The sequence below is a fragment of the Sus scrofa genome, chromosome 8, assembly GCF_054392235.1.
Source record: "Sus scrofa isolate SSC_HxYL_T2T_F1_AM1 chromosome 8, Sscrofa_HxYL_maternal_Yorkshire_Landrace_v2.0, whole genome shotgun sequence".
Classification (NCBI taxonomy): domain Eukaryota; kingdom Metazoa; phylum Chordata; class Mammalia; order Artiodactyla; family Suidae; genus Sus; species Sus scrofa.
In genome coordinates, this window is record NC_139390.1 from 58637167 (window position 1) to 58658921 (window position 21755).

At 62.3% G+C, this 21755-nt stretch overlaps 2 pseudogenes; both read left to right on the forward strand.

Annotated features, from left to right (window-relative positions):
• The first annotated feature begins 7435 nt into the window (after positions 1–7435).
• Positions 7436–9189, forward strand: LOC146400808 (18S ribosomal RNA; annotated as a pseudogene).
• Positions 9190–10547: 1358 nt separating this feature from the next.
• Positions 10548–10689, forward strand: LOC146400809 (5.8S ribosomal RNA; annotated as a pseudogene).
• Positions 10690–21755: the final 11066 nt, after the last annotated feature.

Here is a 21755-nt window from a genome sequence, read left to right on the forward strand (position 1 = left end):
CTTTGGTTTTCCTGGGCTGGGAGATCGGTTTCATGAGATGGAACCGGCTGCGGATTCAGCTTCTGGATCTGGAATGTGAAACGTTGTACACGACTTTTTTCAAGGCATGACTGTAGGGGAACGAAACCTTGCCCCCCCCCCCCCAACCCGCCACATCCCAGATGTCACATGAGCACGGGGAGGAATTCTGTGGAGCTGGAAACAACCATGACCCAAAAGAACACAGGAAGGAATTCCTGTCATGGCGCGGCGGAAACGAATCGGACTAGGAATCACGAGGTGGCAGGTTTGATCCCTGACCTCGCTCAGGGGTTTAAGGATCTGGCATTTTTCCGCGAGCTGTGGCATAAGGTCTCAGATGTGGCTCGGATCCCGCCGTTGCTGTGGCTGTGGCTCAGGCTAGCAGATGCAGCTCCGATTCAACACCAAGCGTGCGCGCGCGCGGGGTGGGGGGGGGGTGGGGGGGGAAGGGAAGCAAACCTCCTAAGAACGACGAAAGTGCAGTTAGGAAACAGAAAATGATGATCCCGGAAGTCCACTTGAATGTGGTTGGGAATCATGCATAGGACCACACCGCCACCGTGTGAGAGACCAGTGCAAGACAGCTGAACAATACAAAGCGGGGTGGGGGGGGGGGGTGCTTGGCGGGGGTTGGAGGAGGAGGAGGAGGAGGAGGAGGAGGAGGAGGAGGAGGAGGAGGAGGAGGAGGAGGAGGAGGAGGAGGAGGAGGAGGTGGGGGGAGACGGCGGCACTGGTGGTGGGCAAAGGTGCCTCTGGGCGAGGACTTTGGTGACCATATTCTCATGGCAGGCTTGAGAGCCCAAAAGATGACATGGTGGAGGCTGAAGTTAAATTTGGTCAAAAGGAAAACAACCATGAGAAAAGATGCGTCCACCCACACATAGAAAAGATATCGTGCCAAGAATGGGAGCCCTGTTCCAATGGCTCTTCCTGGGATTGTGGGAAATGAATCGATAGCAAGAAGATGCTTTCACATCCATGTCTTCAATGACTCCTGTACTAAGTGCGTCGTGGTTTTGCCAGTTTGGCAGAGTTGTGGAATGTCATCCGGCAATTGCATCTCCCCTGCCCAACCAGCAAGATGGAGTTGTTCTTTTTTTTTTTTTTTTTTTCCTGCTGCACTGCCTTTCCTGTGCCAGGGATCGAACTTGAGGCTCAGCTGTGACCTAGGCACAGCGGGAACTCCGAGATGGATTTCTTTTTCCTTCTTTTTCTTTCCTTCCTTCCTTTCTTCCTTTCTTTCTTTTCTCTCTCTCTCTTTCTTTTTCTTTTCTTTCTTTCTTTCTCTTTCCTTCCTTTCTTTCTCCTTTCTTTTTCTTTCTTTCTTTCTTTCTTTCTTTCTTTCTTTCTTTCTTTCTTTCTTTCTTTCTCTCTCTCTCTCTCTCTCTCTATCTTTCTCTTTCCTTCCTTTCTTTCTTTCTCTTTCTTTCTCTCTCTCTCTCTCTCTCTCTCTCTTTCTTTCTCTTTTCTTTCTTTCTTTCTTTCTTTCCTTCTCTCTCTCTCTCTCTCTCTCTCTCTTTCTGGTTTTTTTTTGGGGGGGAGCCACACCCGCAGCACATGGAGGTTCCCAGGCTAGGGGTCAGTTCGGAGCCTTACCTGCCGGCCTACACCACAGGCACAGCCACGCGGGATCCGAGCCGCGTCTGTGACAGACACCACAGCTCACGGCAATGCCAGATCCTTAACCCAACAAGTGAGCCAGGGATCAAACCTGCAACCTCATGGTTCCTGGTCGGATTTGTTTCCACTACCCCAGGATGGCAATCCTGAGACTTGCAAAGTTTATTGTTTGTTTCGGGTTTTCTCCACCCCCTCTCCCTCCTGTTTCAGCTTTATGTTTTACTTTTTGGCCACACACACGGGCAGCAAGTGGAAGTTTTTCCTGAGCCAGAGATGGAACCTGCACCACACAGGGGCAACCAGAGCCACCGCGGTGAGAAAGCAGGAGCCTTGACCCTGTTGGTCGTGGGCTTCCTTCTTCTTCTTCATCTGTTGTTGTTTTTTGGGTTTTTTTTGGGGGGGGGGTTGTTTTCCTTTTTTTGTTTTGTTTTGTTTTGTTTTGGATGAGATTTCAGTTCACCCCCCCACACATACACACACACTCATAGTGTTGCGTTGTACTTTCCCTCCGTTGTGGTTGGTCAGTCATGCTGAAATCCATGTTTCTATGACCTGACCACCAGAGCATTTGCCCCAGGCAGCCATTTGTTCTCTTTGGACTTTGTCTCAGTCTATGCAGAGAGAGATTTTCATTTCCACTTTCCTAGGATCGACTGTATCCTTCTCTCCCTTCCTAAGCTTCTGGGCTTTGCTTGTCTGCTTTTGACAGACCGTCTCCGTCGGTAAGGGTGGCAGGTATACCGACTCCTGCGTTGTCGTTCTCCGAGAGCTTGCCGGGTTTCGTTTTTGCCAGTCCCCGCCTACCCTCCCGCCCTCCCTCTCTCCCTCCCTCCTCCAGCTCCGTGCAGGGAGGTGGGGTGGGGGTGGGGGAGAGAAGAGAAGGTGGAGGGGAACCTGAGATCTCTCTCGCTAGTGCCACCCTCACCGCGCCGGCTTCTCTCTGGAATTCCCAAGCCCAGGAAGGGACATGCTTGGGGGAGCGAGCGCGGCTCCTTCTAGGCAACAGCGAGAACCTCTTCCCAGCTCCTTCCCCGCCGCCGCCGCCGCCGCCGCCGCCGCCCCCCTCTTTCCATCTGCTGCCATCACGCCACGCAGTGCCTTGCCAGGAGGCAGCTCCGTAGTGGAAGCCTCGCGGTCGTGCAGGACGCCTGGCGCCTCGGCCCCGGGAAGAGCTCGGGCATTTGGGTGGCCGGCGCTGTGTCGTTGTGTCGCCGCCGGCCGGCCGGCCTTCCGGATCTGTCCTGGTGACGTTGGTGGCGGTTGTCGCGTGCCATCTAGTGTCCGCTTTTATATCGTCCCTTCCCTCTGCAGCTTTGGGGACCTTGCGGATGTGAACAGCCATCCGGCCTGAGCAGAAAACCGGAAGGCTGGCGACACTCGGCGACACTCCGGTGGCTCAAGGTGGGAGTGTCCCCTCTCACCTGTGATTGGGCTGCAGGCCTCTGAGGGAGTGAGTCCCGAACTCCCCAGGCATTCTGGGGGCCTGGCAAAAGACGACCAGCATCCCTCATGGCTCCGGCCCCGGGGACCGACTAGGCCTGAGGCCGGGTTCGATCCCTCCCTCGCTCAGGGGTTAGGGTGTGCGTTGCCGGGACTGTGTGCTCGGTCGCCGGCTTGTCCCGGGTCGCTGTGGCTACGTGAATGACTCCCGCCCGCCGACCCTCCAGCCTGGGATCCCCGAATGAGGAGCGGCCCGGGCTGTGGCTGTGAGACGTTGGAAACAAACAGATCGGTGGCCGATACGCTTGACTCCCGGGACTTGCCGGCATGGGTCCCTCCCCCCCTGCCCCCCGTCTCATCACTACCGCCGGCCCGTGCTCTCTCTACTGACAGGTCTAGACCGGCACAAGCCGTTCTTCATAAAGCGGAAAGGGTGGTTTGGGCCCCGGCGCCTTGGTTCGCGGGGTCCGTTCGTCGGAGGCGCCTCCGTGGTAACATTTTTTTTCCAAGTCTGAGGATGGAGAGGTGGAGGACCCCCCTACCCCCTTCCCGGGGTGGCCGGGAAGGGTGCACTGGGCCTGAGGGTGCCCATGTAGGGTCCCGGTCTTGGACAAGACTTCTTCCCACGCTTTCATTCCCCCCCCCCCCGCCCCCCCGTCCTCGGATGTTTCCCTGTCGGTTGGTCGATCTGTCGGGAGGTGGAGACCATCCTGAGCTGGATGGTGTGTCCTGGTTTTGAGGGAGCCATCCCCGTCTACAGCTCTGACAGACCGTAGTTGCCCGCGTGGGCAAGCCAAGGGCTTCCCCGGCTGGAGGCCGGCTCCACCTCCTTCCTGTCCCTGTCCCTTCCTTGCGGTCACGCTCCCCGGGTCGACCAGTGGGTTGAGAGGAGGGTCTGGCGACTCTAGGGCGGGCGGGGACAAGTGTCCGTGGGGGTTCGGGGATACCCCCACATCCTGTGGGTGGGCCCCTGCTGGGCACCAACATTTTTCGCGGCCGAAATAGGCCTTTTCTGTCAAGGAGATGCTGACACGATCCTCTTCAGCGCCTGTCCTGGGACCTTGGCCTCTGGATCACGTGGGGGGCTTTGGGCTTTCTCTGCTGTCCAAGGCCTGACTGCCCTTTGCACCACGCGTGGGGGCCGCTCGCCAGGGCACCGTGCTCCGGCTCTCGCTTGTGCATCCAGCTGGCCCATGCTGCGTTGTCCCCTCCGGTCTTTGGCTACCCAGGGCGGCAGGGCGCGTGGCCCTGTGGGGTCTTCTACAGCTGTATGCCTCCCTGCTCGGGCACCCAGCGGCTAAGGCTCAACAACCCCACCCTTTGGCTCCGTGCCACGTGTCAGGCATTCTCCCTGGCGGGGTTGTCAGCCGCATGTCTCTCCCCTGGAGAGGAGGGGAGGAGGAGGAGGAGGGGAGGAGGGGGGGCCGGTGAAGCTGGAAGCAGGCTTTTGTGGTGATTGCATTTTGACCCTCCCTCCCTCCCTCCCTCCCTCCCCTCTTCTGGGCTCTTCCCTGGCTCTGCCAGGCGATTTGTGGTGAGTGGCGCTCTCCAGGGATTGGGCTTAAGCCGCGGGGTGAGGGCGGCCGCTCATGGTGAGTTGGGCCGCGCCTCTCTTCTGTCCAGCCCCTGCTGCTCCTCCCCCACCTGCCTGGTGTGGGGGAAGGCAGGGGTGCCCTCCAGCCTCCTCCTCTCCCGCCCTGCTGCCTGGGGGTCGGGGGGGGGGGCCTGGGTCCTTTGGGAAACTTCATTCTGCTTTGTCCTTGGCGTGTCCAGCGAAAGGTCCCTTCCCAAATGGGGGATCTCTCGCTGCCATGCTTCCATCCCTCGGCACTGACTGCCTCCCCTACCCTCAGTGGTGCCCCTGGAGTACCCGGGTTGGCTGTCTCCTGCCCCAGGCCTAGCTTGGTTATTTTCCTCTCCCAGCGGTGACTCCCCTCGTCTCCACTGTGGTGGTGGCGTCCCCACGAGCAGGTCCTAAAGCTCAGGGGAGGGGGTGAGACGGTGAGGCAGGGGAAGCTTGTGTCCCCTCCCCACCAGGGGTCAGGTGGCCCCCTTGTCTGGCCCCCAGACCTGGAGTGAGGGCAGCCCTTGGCCCTTGAGTGGCACGCCCCATGCTTCTCCCACACCAAGGCTGCATGTTCTGAGAGGCCGCGGTGGGCCGGGTTGTGAAGGGGGGGTCCCCGTCTGGCTTTCCGCCGTGGCATCCCTCCACCCACGTGGAATCTGAGGCAGCCTGGTGGCTGCACAGACTCTTGCCCTCCCGGATCTGACCGTGGAAGGCCATGGGATGGTGCTTGAACCCATACCCAGACCCCCCCCCCTTCTGACTTCCCACTTTGGGAGTGTTCCCACTCCCTGGGTCCCGAAGGGGCGAGCGTTTGTGGGGCCGACGGCCCAGGTGGAAAGCCTTCTCTAGCCTGAGAGGGGGGCCTGGGGACCTGGACCCCCCTGCCGCCGCCCCTCCTGGCCTGCAGGGCAGAAGCTGCCCCGCTACTTGCCACAGCCAAAGCCCAAGAGCCGCCCTCGCGGAGGGGTGGATGGCCCCCGCGGTGGGGGCAACTTCTTTTGCCTACTGCGGGAGTGATCCCCCCTCCGAGTGGGGGAGGTTCAGCCGGGCCGGGCCTGGTCTTGGCGTAGCGCCGAGCTGTGTGCTGCTCGGCGCGTGGTGCCCCTCCATTGGAAGGGGAAGGGAGGAGGGGGATGCGCACCGTCCCCCGGCGGCCTCTGCCCCTGCGTCCCCCTTGGAGCCGCCCGTCAGTCTTCCCCACTCGCCTGGGGTGCAGCCATCCCTGGAGGTGTGAGGACATGGCGGGCCGGGCCAGGGCGCACCCCCAGGCGAGCTGGAGGGTGGAGAGTGAAGGATTGATGAGATGAGGGTGGAAAGATGGACGGATGGGTGAGAAGGCGGACGAACCCCCCCCACGTTCAGGGGGGGGGAAGCCTTTGCACCCCCCCCCCTGGTTGGTGGGGCCGGGTCGTGGGTGCTCCTGGGGCACTGAGCCGCCTGGGGTCCCAGGTGCATGTTTCTGCCCTCGTGTGTGTGGTGGTGTGACCCCGTCTGGTTTGCACTGGCGTGCTGGGTCCTTCCCACTCTGGGCAGGCATGGTCCCTGCACCACAGCCCTAGCCAGGTCATTGCCGCCCTTCCCACAGTGGGCCGGATCTCCCCCTGCCCGAACAGGTGACCGCCCAGCCTTCCTGTGATGTCTCTCTCCCTCCCGCCCCCGCGTCAACCGGGGACCTGAAATGGCCTCACCTTTTTCACCCCCTGGCCGAGTGGCAGGGCGGGTGTCCCTGGGTGTGTGCTGTGGGTGTCCCCCTGTGGAGAGGGGGAGGGGGAAGAGGGTTGGGCACGGGGGTGCGTGTGGGGTTGGGGGGTGGTCATCGGTAGGTGCCTTGGGAGACTTGTTTCCACGGGGCTTTTTGTGGCATCGGTGTCGTCGGTGGCGGTCGTGGGGCCCCCGCGAGGGAACCCCCCAGGGGCTGAGGGGGAGGCCAGTAGGGGTCCTGGGTGTTGCGGCGGGACCGCCTTGTGCTGGATCTCTGGCGGTTACCCCGTGTGGTGCCCTGGCAGTCCGACTCCATCCGGTTTTTGGGGATGCCCTGCCCCCCCCACCTCATTGGAGGCCTGCGGCCGCCCCCTCCGCCACCGTCCCTTTGCGGCATCTCTCTCGATGCCGGCCGCTCCCTCGTTCGCCCTCCTCGCTCCCGCTCTCTGTCACCTCCCGTCACCTGGTCCCCACCTGCCCACCCCCGGACCGGGTCCTGGTGCGTCTCGCTTTCCTGGGCCCGCTGCGGCCCCGCTCCGGGCCCGCCGCCGCTTCCTTGCCCCCGCTGTCCGCCGGTCGGGGCGTGAGGTCGAGGGGGGCTTCTGCCACCCCCCCACCCCCCCCCGCGTGCCCCTCCCTCCCGGCTCTGCTGAGCTCACCTGAGCCGAGTCGGGCCCGGCTAGCCGCTGCGGGCCGGGTCATACCGTGGCTCCTGGGTGGGTGGGTGGGTGGGGGGGGGGGCTTGGAGGGCCTCCCTCGGGACCCTCTCCTGTCCGAGAGAGCGAGGGCGGGCGCGTGTGGTGGTGTGACGTGTCTGCTCGGTGCCCCGGGCCGAGAGGGGGAGGTGGTGGTCTGGGGTGTGTGGGGTGGGGGAGCTTGGGGCTTCCCCCCTGTCCCTAGCGACGCCCAGTGGGCCCCGGCCGCTTGTGCCCTCGGTCGAGTTGTCGGGGGCCCGTCGTCGGTCCTCGCTGCGGGTGTGGTGGGCCGCTGGGTCCCTGCTGTGCGCCTCCGCCCCCACCCCGCTTCAACCGCCCTTTTGCCGCTCGCCAGGTTGGGGTCCACCTGGTCCGCTGTCCCACCGACTCCTGCCTGGTTGATCCTGCCAGTACTATGCTGTCCCAAAGATTAAGCCAGGTCTAAGGGCGCACGGGGTACAGTGAAACTGCGAATGGCTCATTAAATCAGAGGACCGCGGGTCGTCGCTCCCGCCGACTTGGATAACTGTGGTACCCGCGAGGTCGACAGCCGCGGGCGCTCGCCCCCTTCCGGGGGCCCGCGTGGTCGATCAGTCAAAACCAACCCGGTCAGCCTCCCCCCGGCCCCGGCCGGGGGGGTGGGCGCCGGCGGCTTCCCGTGACTCTGATAACCTCGGGCCGATCGCACGCCCTCCGTGTCGGCGACGACCCTTCGAACGGGCTGCCCCTCAACTTCGATGGTAGCTCGCCCTGCCTACCATGGTGACCACGGGTGACGGGGAATCAGGGTTCGATTCCGGCGAGGGAGCCTGAGAAACGGCTACCCATCCAAGGAGGCAGGAGGCGCGAAATTACCCACCCCGGCCCGGGGAGGTAGTGACGAAAAATAACGGGGCAGGACTCGTCGAGGCCCTGTAATGGAATGAGTCCACGTTAAATCCTTCCGCGAGGCGTCCATTGGAGGGCAAGTCTGGTGCCAGCAGCCGCGTTAATTCCAGCTCCAAAGCGTAATTAACGTTGCTGCAGTTAAAAAGCTCGTAGGGATCTTGGCCGCGGGCGGGGGTCCGCCGCGAGGCGAGCCACCCCCGTCCCCGCCCCGTGCCCTCGGGCCCCCTCGATGCTCTTAGCTGAGTGTCCCGCGGGGCCCGAAGCGTTTACTTTGTCCCGGCCGAGTGGTCAAAGGAGGCCCGGCCGCCTGGATACCGCAGCTAGGCCAAGGTCCAGGACCGCGGTTCGACCAGTTGGTCTTCGGCCACTGAGGCCATGGTTAAGAGGGACGGCCGGGGGCTTCGCCTGCGCCGCTAGAGAATTCTTGGACCGGCGGGGACGGACCAGCGAAAGCGGCCGACTGTTTTCATAGTCAAGAAAAGGTCGGAGGCTCCCGGACGATCAGGGACCGTCGTAGTTCCGACCATAAGATGCCACTTCCGATGCGGGGGCGTTACCCATGGGCGGGCAGTCGGAAACCAAAGCTTTGGGTTCCGGGGGGAGTATGGTGAAAGCTGAAACTTAAAGGAATTGACGGAAGGGACCACTGGAGTGGAGCCTGCTCTTATTTGACTCAACACGGGAAACCATCATTCCGGCCCGGACCGGAAGCATTGCCGTTGACAACTCTGTCCCGATTCCGTGGGTGGTGGTGCATGGCCGTTCTTGTTGGTGGAGCGACGGTCTGGTTAATTCCGATAACGAACGAGACTCTGGATCTCTAGTTACGCGACCCCCGAGCCGTCGGCGTCGTCCAACTTCTTAGAGGGAAAGTGGCGTCCGCCACCCGTGGTTGAGCAGATAACAGGTTCTCTGTGCCCGAGATGTCCTGGGTCAACGGCTACGGACTGGCTCAGCGTGATGCCTCCCTACGCCGGCAGGCGGGGTAACCCGGAACCCGATCCGATGGGGTCCTCTATTGCAATTATTCCTTGAACGAGGAATTCCCAGTCCTGCGGGTCATTCTTGCTTGATTGTCCCTGCCCTTTGTACACACCGCCCGTCGCTACTACAATGGATGGTTTGGCTGCCCTCGGATCGGCCCCGCCGGGGTCGGTCCACGGCCCTGGCGGAGCGCTGGAAGACGGTCGAACTTGACTATTAGAGGAAGTACAAGCCGTAACAAGGTTTCCCAGGGAACCTGCGGAAGGATCATTAACGAGGCGTTCGTGGTGGCGGCGGCCCCGCGTCTGCCTGTCCGCCCGACCTGCTCCTCTCTGCCTCCTCCCCTGCGGGCGCGGGACGGGGGCGGGGGGAAGGGCCTGGAGGTGCGTGTTGCGTGGCGTGGGGGCGGGGGGCTCACCTGGTGGGGGGGAACCCGTGTCGGGCACCCGGGGGTGGGAGGAAAGCGGAGAGGAGGCTGCATCTGGGGGATGTGGAATCCGAGGGACCTTGGACAGGCGGCTTGGCCGTCATTTCCCCGGCCTGTCTTCCCCACCACGCGAAAAACCTTCCTCCCCCCCCCCTGGCAAAGCCGGCTGCCACCGAACGTCCCACCCCGGCAAGGGGGAGGGGGAGTGCAGACGCTCCGGCGTTTCTCTTGGCCTGACCTCCCCGCCGTCGGAGAGGCGGGTCCAGGGTGATCCGGGGCTTTTTGGGGGGACGGGGTGCCCTGCCCAACCCCCCCGCGCGTCTCTGTCTCCGGTCGCGCGGCCTTCCTGCCCCGTGGTGTTTTCGGACCTCCGGGAAGGGCTTTGCCCTCCCGCCGCCGGCTCTGCCACGGGTTTTCTCCCGGCCGTTGGTCCTCCATGCCTCCGTCCACGCTCCGATCCTGCCGGCTTGGCCCGGGCCCTCTCTCCCTGCCCTCGGCGGCGGCGGCACGGCGCTGCTGCGGGTCCCCGGTGGTCGGCCCCGGCCAGTGCTCCCGCGCACGGGCCGTCAGGAGTAAGACCCTTTTCCGAGGGCGGGCACACGACGGACGGAGTTCGTTACCCGTCGTCAGGGCCTTTGGTCGTTGGGAGCTTGGGGCTTTCCCCACCTCTGCCCCGCCTCGCCCCTACCTCTCTCCAGGACCTAGCGCATTCTCCGGAGGTTTAAAGACCCCTAGGGGGGGTCGTGCGTGTGGGTTGGGGTCGTGTGCGCGCGCGGTGTGGGGAGGGTCCCTTGTCCCCCAGGCTCCGCTTCCCCATGGGGCTGGCATGTGCCTCGTCTGGTCCAGGGCCCTCTCACCGCGGCCGTCGGGAGGGGGGAAACTCGGTGGCCATAGCCGGCCATCGGTCCCTGGCCGGTGGAGCGAGCTGTTCACCCCGTGCCTGTGTTGGGGGGGTGGGAACCCCCGGGCGCCTGGGGGCAGCCGTGCCCCACCCACTCACCCGTGCATGTGTGTTGTGGTGTGTGTGTGGGGGGACGCCAGTCGTGTGAAGCCTTCCGACCCACCGGTCTGCTTCTCTCTTCTGAAAGCCGGAAAGAAACCCCCCCGCCCCCCTAAGCTCTCCACCCAGCTGCCCCACGTGGGGGGGGGGTGTGGGGGGAGAGGGGGGGGCAGTGTGCCATGCCGCCATTCCACGAAGCACTACGACTCTCAGCGATGGTTCACTCGGTCGTGAGTCGATGAAGAACGCAGCTACTGAGAACACTGTGAATTAGGGACATTGATCATCACACTTCAAGCACTTGCGGCCCCGGGTTCCTCCCGGGGCTATGCCTGTCTGAGCGTCGCTTGAGATCATGGCCAAAGGGGTGTTTCCCTCTCCGGGGGTGGCGCGGCTGGGGTGTCCTCGCAGGGCGCCTGTGTTCGTCCCCCTAAGTGCAGACATGGCGCGCCCCCTTGCCTCTGGGTTTCTGCCCCGCACCCCACCCCACTCCCTGCCCCCGCCCCCGCTCGCCACGGAGGCGTTGGACATGGGGTGGGTTTCTGGGGGTGGGCGGCGGCCTGACCTGGGGGCGCGCGCCGCCCTGAGGGGAGAGACGGACCAGAGGGTCGCCCGAGGCTTGGCCTTCCGCCCCTCCCTTTCTGAGCCTCCTCGCGCCGCAAGCGGTCTTTTGGGCATGGTGTGTTTCGCCGGGGGTGGGGTGGGGGGTCGGGCCGAGTCCCCGAAGCCGGCGGCTGGGAGGCCCGCGATGTCACGGGGGGGTCGAGTCCGGGCCGCCCCGATCCCGATTGCCGCGCCCCCCACGAGACGGCCCCTGTGGGGCGGTGTCCGGCCGGCTCCCATGCCGCGGCCGCCGCGTGCCTGGGGTTGCTGCCGGCCCGCGCCCCCCCAAACGTGCCTGCGTGCGGGGTGGGCGGCTCGCCCCGTGGCCGTGTCGCGCCGGGCCACGCCCCGGGGATGGGTGCCCCGGTGGTGGATCGCGGGCGCCGCGGTGTCCTCCTACACCGCGCGCTTCCCCCCGGGTGCGGCCGCGCGGTGCCTCGTGCCCCCAGCCCGCGGGGTTTCGGAGTCGCCAGGGGCTTGGTGCCCGGCTTCCAGCCCCCTCGGTCCTGGGGCTCATTGGCCGCACACGGCGTGAGGCTGCGTGGAGGGAAGAGAAGGAGGCAGGGGGGGCCCCCGGCGGTCGGGGGGTAGGCCGGGTTTTTCTGCTCGTTGCTCCCTCCCTGATGCCCTCCTCCTCCTCCTGCGCCTGTCCCCCCCGCTGCGCGTGCGTTCCCCCCGGCCGGTGGGGTTCTCGGCCTGGTCGTCGTTGTGCGCTACGTGCGGCCCCGCCCCGCCCGCCCGTCCCCGTGCCGCCGGCTCGTGCTTCCCCGTGCCGGCCCGTCTGTGTTCCCTTCTGCCTCCCACCCCCGGCGCCTCCCCCCCCTTGAGCGGGTGGGGGCCTCGTGGGGTGCGGTGGGGGAGCCACGGGAGGAGGCTGGACCGGGGGTCGGTCCTCACGCTGGTGTTCCCACCCATGGCGGGAACCCTGTTCTGGCGCGTGGGCGAGAAGAGCGAGCGGACGAGCGATAGGGAGCCGATGGGCTGTCCCCCCGTGTCCCATCTGTCCCGTCCCCCCGCCCGCCCGCTTCGCCCTCCGCCCCTCCGAGACGCGACCTCAATCAACCACGACCCGCTGAATTTAAGCATATAGTCAGCGGAGGAAAAGAAACAACCAGGATTCCCGCAGTCCGATCAGGGCTCAGCGGCGCCGAATCCCCGCCCCGCTCCGTGGGATGTGGCGTACGATCCCTCCCCGGCCCGCTCGTGGGGGGCCCAAGTCCCGACGAGGCCCAGCCCGTGGGGTAGGCCGGTAGCGGCCCCCGGCGCGCCGGGCCCGGGTCTTCCCGGAGTCGGGGCTTGGGAATGAAAAAAGCGGGGGTAAATGCATCTAAGGATAAATACCCGCACGAGACGAAGTCAACAAGTACCGTAAGGGAAAGTTGAAAAGAACTCGAAGAGGGTTCAAGAGGGGTGAAACCGTGAGGTCGGGTGGGGTCGCAGTCCCCCGGAGGATCAACCCGGCGGCTGGTCTGGCCGTGCCGGTGGCCCGGCGGATTTTCCCCTCCCCGTGCCTCCCTGTGCCTCCACCCGCCCTAGTCCGATTCCCCTCGTGCTTCGGTGGGGGTGGGTGTCGCGGGGGTATACATATGGGGCCGGGGGTGGGGCCGGCTAGGAGGCCCCCCGGTCGGCGTCCACGGCCGCCGCCGGGCGCATTTCCACCGCGGCGGTGCGCCGCGACCGGCTCCGGACGGCTGGGAAGGCCGGTGGGGAAGGTGGCTCGGGGGGCCCCGTTGTCCTCTCCCTCCCTTATCTCCGGAGGGGGATGGGGGGGCCTTGGCGGGCCCACCCCCCGAATGTTACAGATATAGAAAGCAGCGGCTGGAAAACCGGGGCCGAGGGAGTGAGACCTGTCGCCGCCTCTCCCCCCTCCAACTCTCCCCCCCGCGGGGGCCTTCCCCGCCAGGGGGGGTGTCCCTTGCGGGGGCGCGACGGGTTTTTCTTGGTGGTTTCCGGGTTCGTCCCTCCCACGGCGCGACCGCTCTCTGACCCCGGCCTCCCTCCTCCTCCCCCCCTTCCCAAATCCTCGGAAAGGGCAGTGCGGGTCTGGGCTGGGCGGACTGTCCTGAGTGCGCCCCGGGCGGGTCGCGCCGTCAGGCCCATTTTCTTGGTTTTTTTCTCCTGGCCATCCTCAGTGCGAAGGACGACGCTTGTCAGAGGCCCTGTCGGAAGCCCGTGTCCCTCTTGAAACACGGAGAAATGGAGTCTGAGAGTGAAACCATCAGGGTGTTCGCTCTAAAGCCCCCGTGGCCCAACACCTGAAGGCATTCTCGAGGGCCGGCGGACGAAGGGGGTTCCCGAGGCCTCTCCGAATCCGACTAGGGCCACCAGGGTGGGTTCGCCCGCCGCACTCGTGGGTTGTCCAGCGTTGCCCACTGTGGTTAGGTCCCAGACACGGTGAGATCTATGCTGGGCAGGGCGAAGCCAGGCAGCTCTGGCTGGAGGACCCCTAGCGGCCTGATATGCCATGGGTCGTCCGAAATGGGAAAGGACAAAACACAAACAAACAAACAAACTAGAAAACTGCTTTCCCTCCCCTCTTTCCCTCTGTCTCTCTCTCTCTCACTCACTGTCTCTGTCTGTCTCTCTGTGTCTCTCTCACACGTACACGCACACACACACAGAGTCACCGGCTCCGTTCTTCATATGTAACAGTTTGAAAGTTCCAGGAAAGTTTGGCAGCCCAAACCGGCCTTGGTACTCCAGCTCCAATTAAGTCTCAGAGACAGAGTTTTGGGTGAAGCATAAAGAACAGCTTTATTGCTTTGCCAGGCTAAGGAGGCCACAGCAGGCTAAGGACCTCAAAACTGTGTCCTCCCTTGAGAGGGGATAGCAAGGGGTTCTATAGGTTTAGCTTAATGGTGGGCATGGGGGTGGCGGAGCTGTCTAGAAGCATCAGGGTGCTTGCATTCTCCCTGGATAGGAGATTAGGATAGACCATTTCAAAGTCATCAAGGCTGGAGTCAGGTGGTCCATGGAATGTTTCTAGTGTCTTTGGGGTTATGGCATTTTGACCTTCTCTCCGGAGTGAAGATTGCTCATCCACGGGGTGGGGGGGGGGGGCGCAATCCTTAGGGAGTGTTTCAAGGGTAGAGAAAACACCAGGTTCACTACAACTCTGACTCGACAGTAGTCATTAGTCATAAGTTCGTGGGCCAAGGCAAGCCATAACCTAATGGAGACTATTTCAAAGTAGCTTTTAGCTGTAACAATGTCTCTGGCTCCAACACACCAGCACTCCCGGGCTTGAGCTTGGTTTCAGTTTCAGAGGAGGGAACTCTGGCTCCAAGGATTAACCCCTTCGTTCCTTTGGTTTCTGTGGGCCTGGTTCGGGGAGCCCATCCACATCACCGCCTTTTGAGAGGCCATCTGACAACTGTTTCACCAAAGCGACGTCATCTCAAAACAAGGAAAAAGTGGAGGATCTCTCCCTTCCCCCTCCCTCCCTCTCCTTCTCACTCTCCTCTACCCACAGCTCATGGCAACGTGGGATTCGTAACCCAGTGAGCGAGGCTGAGCATGGAACCTGCCACCTCATGGTTCCTAGTTGCATTTATTTCCACTTCTGCACCACGATGGGACCTCCCCAGCTCAGTTTTTCACACGTGAGGTTTCCCGGGACGTTTCGGAGGAGGCGGACCCCAAACGTGTCTCCATGCCCTGTGTGGGTGATTCCTGTGAGGTAAAATGACTTAAGGACCGGCCCACACCAAAGGGACACTCTGGCCCTCCTTTCTGGCCCCCAGACAGCAGGAGATGAAAATCTCCTCCTCGTGCAAAGGAAGATGGCAAGTGAAGATGTCCATTCCCACACCAAGGCCAACATGCTCCAGAAGTTTTGCGGGGTTTCCCGGGTTGGGAAATGGCGGGGGCTCCTTTGGCCTGACACGAGGCGAGTTTCGTGCACACATCCTCCCCCACCCCCCTCCATGCAGTCTGCGAGGGGCAGCCTGAGGGTAGGGAAATTGGGGAAAGAGGGGAAAAAAAACACTTTCCCTAAAGAGAAGCTCCAGGAAAAGTCACCACCTCTGACTTGACTGGAGAGTTTCTGCATTTGAATGAAGTGATTGAACCCAGGCCCTGAGGCCTGGATCTTCCTGATCTCCCCTCCCCCCCTTCCCGGGCGTGAGTCCAGGCGATTTGGGAAGCGAGAGGCGGCGCAGCAGGGATGGCGGCCGGGGGTGGGGGGTGGGGCGGGCAGCTGGGGCCGGGAGTGGGGGGGTGCGGGACTAATGAACCAGCGCCTGCCTGCCTGCCTGCCTGCCTGCCTGCCTGCCTGCCTGAACGAGCCCCTCCCCTCCCCCCCCACCCCCTCCCCACGCCCACCCGCCTGAGGGCGGGGATGGGGCCTGAGAGCTACGGGAAACTTCTTTGCTAGCTACTTGTCAGGGAGTGATCCCAGCTCAAAGTCCCTTTGCTTATTTCGGAACAAGGTCTGAGTCTCAGCTAGTACAGAGTTTCTGAATGTCTCGGCACATGGACTGGCCTGCACCAAACAAGCAGACAGGAAGAAAAATGAACACACAGAAACCCAGCTGGTCTCCTTCTCCCAGAGTCTCTCTTGGAGAAATTACCTTAAGCTCAGTGACTTTGCCCCGTCTCCCTCTGGTGCAAAGCCATCCCTGGAGGAGCCAGGTCTTACATGAGCAGGGCAGGGCAGGGCAGCACCACCCAGGTGAGCTGGAGAGTGGAGAGTCAAGTTGATAGATACCCCAAATGTGGCTGGCCAGGGGTCTGGGCTAGCATTCCGTGTGAACTCACACACCCAGGCACCTAGCACCGATTTCCCCATGTTCCCGACCGTGTTCTCCCCCTGTCCCGCCTTCCGCTTTTTGCCTTTTCTAGGGCCGCTCCTGCGGCATATGGAAGTTCCCCTGCCAGGGGTCCAATCGGAGCTGTAGCCGCTGGCCTACACCAGAGCCACAGCAACGCGGGATCTGAGCCACATCTGCAACCTGCACCACAGCTCACGGCAATGCTGGATCCTTAACCCACTGAGCAAGGCCAGGGATGGAACCTGCAACCTCATGGTTCCTAGTCAGATTCATTAACCACTGAGCCACAATGGGAACTCTGACTCTCCCTCTTCCCTGCCTGATACCTTAAGAGCCTGATCGTTTGTGGGGAAATGAAATCCCAGCTGGCAAGAGCCACCTTATCTTCCCAGCACACGAGAAAAGAATAGGCGCAGGCTCACATCCATCTTATGTTTCTATGCCTTGCCCTGGCCCCACCGTTTCAGAAAGCTGTGTCCCTCCACCTGTCAAAAGCCAAAGCCCAGGAGTTCCCGTCGTGGAATAGTGGAAAGGAATCCAACCAGGAACCATGAGGTTGCAGGTTCGATCCCAGGCCTTCCACAGTGGGTTTAGGATCTGGTGGCATCACCTTGCGCTGCGGTGTAGGTTGCAGACGCAGCTTGGATATGATGGTGCTTGTGACTGTGGCATACGCCCCAGCAGTTGTAGGTCTGATTCGGCCCCTAGCCCGGGAACCTCCATATGATGCGGGGGGGGGGGGTAGGGGGTAGGGGGAGGCTGCAGCCAAAGCCCAAGGAAGAAAGACAATCAGAATGTTGCGTGGAACTCCTGGAGACTTAACAGCCACCACCAGTCATGACCATGGCTGTCAACCGACACCAGAGCCAAAGAAATGTCGGATCAAATAGGAACCTGCCACTTACACCAGTACTCACCACAATGCAGGACCACAAAAACAAAGGAACAAGAAACCAAAACTAAATAATTGCCCAGGAGCAGCAGGTGCAGGAAAACCATGCTGACTCTCACCCCCCAGAAGCCAGAGGTAACCTATTTATCACCCCACACGCACACACCTCAGCACCACCAGCACCAGCACCCCACCCCCCCACCCCAGGATCGAAGCATCCTCGTGGGTGCTCCTCAGCTTTGTTACCAATGAGCCACAATGGGATCTCCCCAATCCAGGTTTTTATGTTTCTTTTTTTTTTTTTTTTTTTTTTACCCTTGCTTTCTTCGGGTGGCACTCACGGCACACGGAGGTTCCCAGGCTAGGGAATCAGAGCTTGAGCCACTGGCCTACACCACAGACACAGCAACACCAGGTCCGATCTGTGTCTGCAACCTACACCACAGTTCAGGGCAATGCCAGATCTTTCACCCACTGAGCGAGGCCAGGGATCAAACCAGCACTCTCATGGATGCTAGTCAGATTCCTACCTGCTGAGTCACAATGGGAACTCCACTAAATACATAAATTTTTTCAAAGAGAGAGAGAGAGGGAGGGAGAGTGTGTGTGTGTGTGTGTGTGGTGAGAGAGAGAGAGAGAGAGAGAGAGAGAGAGAAGGTCTGGTATCACTTGGGGAAAAATAAAATTATGCTTGGAGAAAAATATCTGTCCCTAGAGATCATTCACAATGGTTTGCTCTGCCTGTTCATTTCTCTCTTTCTTCCCTTTTCTTTTTTCCTTCCTTTTCTTTTCCTTTCGCATCTGTCTGTGCCGTGTGTGTGTGTGTGTGTGTGTGTGTGTGTGTGTGTGTAGTCTTCTTTTAGGGCTTCACATGTGCCATTTTGTAGGTTCCCAGGTTAGGGGTCAATGCTAGTCGGGTTCGTTTCCACCGAGCCACAACGGGAATTCCTGCCTTGTGTTTCTTTATCTTTGTTCTGTTACTAGGTGCTAGGGATTCCTTTTTGTTAAGTCCAGTCACTTAAATAAGGGTGTTTGCAGGGTTGCCTAAAGCATCAAAAATGTATTTTCTCATTGAAAGTCAGCCCTCGACACAAGGGTTTGTCGCTCCCGGCGCCGACGCCGCCACCGTGGCGGCGGCGGTGGTCGGGGGGGGGGGCCGCGGCCGGCTCGCTCGGCTTCCGTGCGTCCGTCTCGCTCTTCCTCTCTCTTCCCGTCCCATCCCTCCGCGCCGCGGGTCGCGCCCCCCTGCCCGTCCCCGGCGAAGGGGAGCGGGGGTTGGCGGTTCTCGCACGCCGCGTCCCGCGGACGCCCACGGCGCGCCGGGCGGTCGCGGGGCAGGTTGCGCGTCCCGCTGCGGCCTGTCGGGGCGAGAGGGAAAGAAGGGGAAAGCGGGCGCGCCCCTCCAGGCGCCGCCCCCCGCGCCTCCGCTACGCGCCTCGCCTCCTCCTCCGCTTCACCCCGCCGGCGGGCCTTCCCAGGGCCCGCTGGGCTGGGACGGGGCGAAGGGGAGTGGTGGGGGGAGGTCGCATCCCGGAGGCGTGGAGGGGGGGAACGTTGGAGGGCCGGCCCTGCGGGAGCCTCTTCCCAGGGGGGAAACCGCGGGGCCGGGGGGCGTCGTGGGGCCCTGGGTGGCCTCCGAACACGTCCGCGAGCGGGTGCTCCGGGCCGCCACCGGCGCGGGGTGGTGGTCTGTGGGTGCGTGCTCCAGCGTGGCCCTCGCGTGCCTCACTTCCTAAGGGCCCGCGGGGTCGACCAGCTGTCCCGGCCGACTCGGGCCCGGGTCCGAGGGCCCGCGGGGTCGACCAGCTGTCCCGGCCGACTCGGGCCCGGGTCCGAGGGCCCGCGGGGTCGACCAGCTGTCCCGGCCGTCTCGGGCCCGGGTCCGAGGGCCCGCGGGGTCGACCAGCTGTCCCGGCCGACTCGGGCCCGGGTCCGAGGGCCCGCGGGGTCGACCAGCTGTCCCGGCCGACTCGGGCCCGGGTCCGAGGGCCCGCGGGGTCGACCAGCTGTCCCGGCCGACTCGGGCCCGGGTCCGAGGGCCCGCGGGGTCGACCAGCTGTCCCGGCCGACTCGGGCCCGGGTCCGAGGGCCCGCGGGGTCGACCAGCTGTCCCGGCCGACTCGGGCCCGGGTCCGAGGACCCGCGGGGTCGACCAGCTGTCCCGGCCGACTCGGGCCCGGGTCCGAGGGCCCGCGGGGTCGACCAGCTCTCCCGGCCGACTCGGGCCCGGGTGCGTGTGGCCCTCGATGGGATCCCTGGGGTTGTCTTGATGCCGGGGCCGCCCGTCCGTCTCTGCCAACTCACTCGCTGGGGTCGTGTCTGCACCGCGTTGACTGCCTCTCTCCGGGGCCTGAGTCTCCCGGACAGGGTGTGTCGTTTTGTGTTCGATGTTTTCTGAGCTTCCCCTCTGGCCTAGTGATTTCTTTCTTCTCTATTGAAATCAAACACTTGGGTGCATAGCATTTTATTTGGCCCGCGCCGCCCCGCCGCCCTTGCCGTGACAACGTTGCTGTCCCTGTATTAGGACGGTGAGGAGGTTCTTGTTGGTCTTCGGATGGCCGCACCCACGGTCTATGGAGCTTCCCAGGCTAGGGGTCGAACTGGAGTTACGGCTGCTGGCCTACGCCCGAGCCGCAGCCGTGCCAGATCTGAGCCTCGTCTCAACCCCCTGCGTGAGGCGAAGGATGGAGCCCGCAACCTCATGGTTCCTGGTCAGATTCGTTTCCTCTGTGCCACGAGGGAAAGTCCTGAATCAACGATGTACGGATTTAGGACGCTATGGAGGGATGCATTGGCCGGCCCCAGGTCATATGGGGTTCCGGAGCCAGGGATCCGATCCAAGTCCCAGCTGTGGCAACGTGATTACTTGAAAGAGGACCCTTTAAAGCCGGGGTGGGGGTGGCGATGACACTGCATGCCATGGAGGTGCTCACCTGTCCTTTTTGTGGACACCTTTTCCGCGGTGGTGACAATGGATGCCCTGGCTGCCGTTCGGAAATGAAAGGTGAAGGCCAAGGTCCACGGTCCGTGGTCGGCGTGGTTCGTCTTCAAGGCCACGGATGAAGAAATGGGCTCCAGGAGGAAAGAGTCCAGGCCTTATGCCTGCCCTGCCTGGAGAATCCATGTCGCCACACAGCGATCCATCCCGATGCGTTCGTTGGTCCTGCGACGCCCCCTGCCGTAGGCTGCTTTTTATAGTCTCCGAAAAGGTCCGCCAGATGGCTCCCGGGGTGGGCCTGGGACGACCAAGTTCGGGGCCGGAAGAGGCCACTTCCAAGTGGGGGAGGAGTTACAAGTGGGCGGCAGACCTGAAGATAACCTGGAGGGGAGGAAAAAGGAGGGGAACCGTGACCGAGCGAGCCGGAGGGGAGGGGAGGGGAGGGACGATGGGATGGCACCATCGGGAGTCCTGCTCAAAGAATTGGAGCCTCCTTGAGACATGCGACCACATCCATCATTCCAGAGGGAATGGAAGCATCTTCCCCATGGTTGTACAATGATACATGTCCTTCAGAGTCCCTGAGAAAAAAAGGAATACAAGGCAAGATTTTGTCCGTGGAGGGAAGGGGGGGGGGGGGGGAGAACAGAGGCTCCAGACTTTGGATCTCTTGGCACAGGGGCCTCCTGCGCCGTATGGAAAGGACTGTTCCTAGGGTGCTCTCAGAATGGGATTTCTGGGTCCCACGAACCTTGTGTGTTGGACAAAGAGGCAGAAAGAGGGGTTCCCGGCTGGAAAGCCCAAACCACAGCTCTTCAGATGGGTAGGGAAGGGCAGACAGACTTCCGGCCCCAAGCAGTGATCTGGACCTCCAGAGGCCTTAGGACGACTTCACTGAGAACACGCAGAATCCGACCCAGCCACAGCGTCCTCTATACCTAGCTCTGTTTCACTTTCTCTGTCTCTCTCCCCTCCTCCTCTTTCTCCCTCTGATTCTGCCTCTCACTGTCTGCCTATCCTCCGTCCCTCCCTGTCTGTCTCTGTCTCTCTCCCTCACAAGCACACCACCGCGGGTCCCCCCCCTCCCCCCCCTTCTTTCTCCCCCCCCCCCCCCCCCCCCGGCATATGCTATTATCCTTTTCCTTAAGACTGTGATTTACATGCCATGGAGTCTCCCTTCCCCAGGGAAACCTACAGTGCCTTTGTCCTTAAAAGAGGCAGGGGATGGTGGGGCTGAGGGCAGACATTATTTGAACAGGTGTGAGGACATACATAGGTCTACTGCCTCGGACTGAGGCCATTCTGAAGCTTTTCGGGGGCGTGGGAGATCACACTGTTCCCGGTGCGTGCGTGTGTGTGTGTGTGTGTGTGCGCGCGCGCGTGCAGGTGTGTGGGGAGGGAACCCGAATGGGGCACCCCCAGACCGACCGCTTCGGCTTTGGCGCTGGCATGTGGAGGATCTGGAATCCAGGGCCCTCTGGAAAGGACGGATGTGAGACGGACACCCTCTTCTTCCCGTCTTGAAAGCAGGAGAAAAACCTTCCTCTAGAAGCCCAAGTTCAAAGCCAGCTGTTTCAAGGAACGTCTGCCTCTGGCAAGGGGGAGGGGGAGGGCGAGGGCGAGGGGGCGGCCTGGAGGCAGCCTGGAGCACCCACGGCATGCATTCAGAAACCTCGTGCATCTCTCTTCCGGTGCTATCTTTGGGGGGACGTGGTACTCTTGGGCAAGTCCTCCGAACGATAGTGGAAACAAACATCTGTCTTCTCTCCCACACCTGGTGAATGCAGACAGACACACTGGAAGAGCACCCACCCTCCCTTTTCCCCCAAAGGACTCTTGTCACTGTACAGACGGGGGGGGGGGGTGGCCCACGGGGGTGTCACACGCAGTCTTGGTGGCTCGTCTATGTTTCCAATCCGCCCAGGCAGTGCAGGCGGCCACCACTGCTGCTGCCACCTCTCACCGATCGTTCATCCTGTCCGTCAGTGCTATGACAGCACTAAGCTCTTCAGGGAGAAAATGCTCCCTGCCTTTCCTCTCGGAGGGCACACTGAGGGCACCCACTCCCATTAACAAAGTTTATTCACCTTGACAGGAAGAAAAGAGCTTGGGGTTTTTCACACCGCTGCAGATGACACTTTCCTACCGACTCTGGAATTCTCTTGCTCATTCTCCGGTGGGCCCGCCCCCCCATTTCAGGAGAGGGT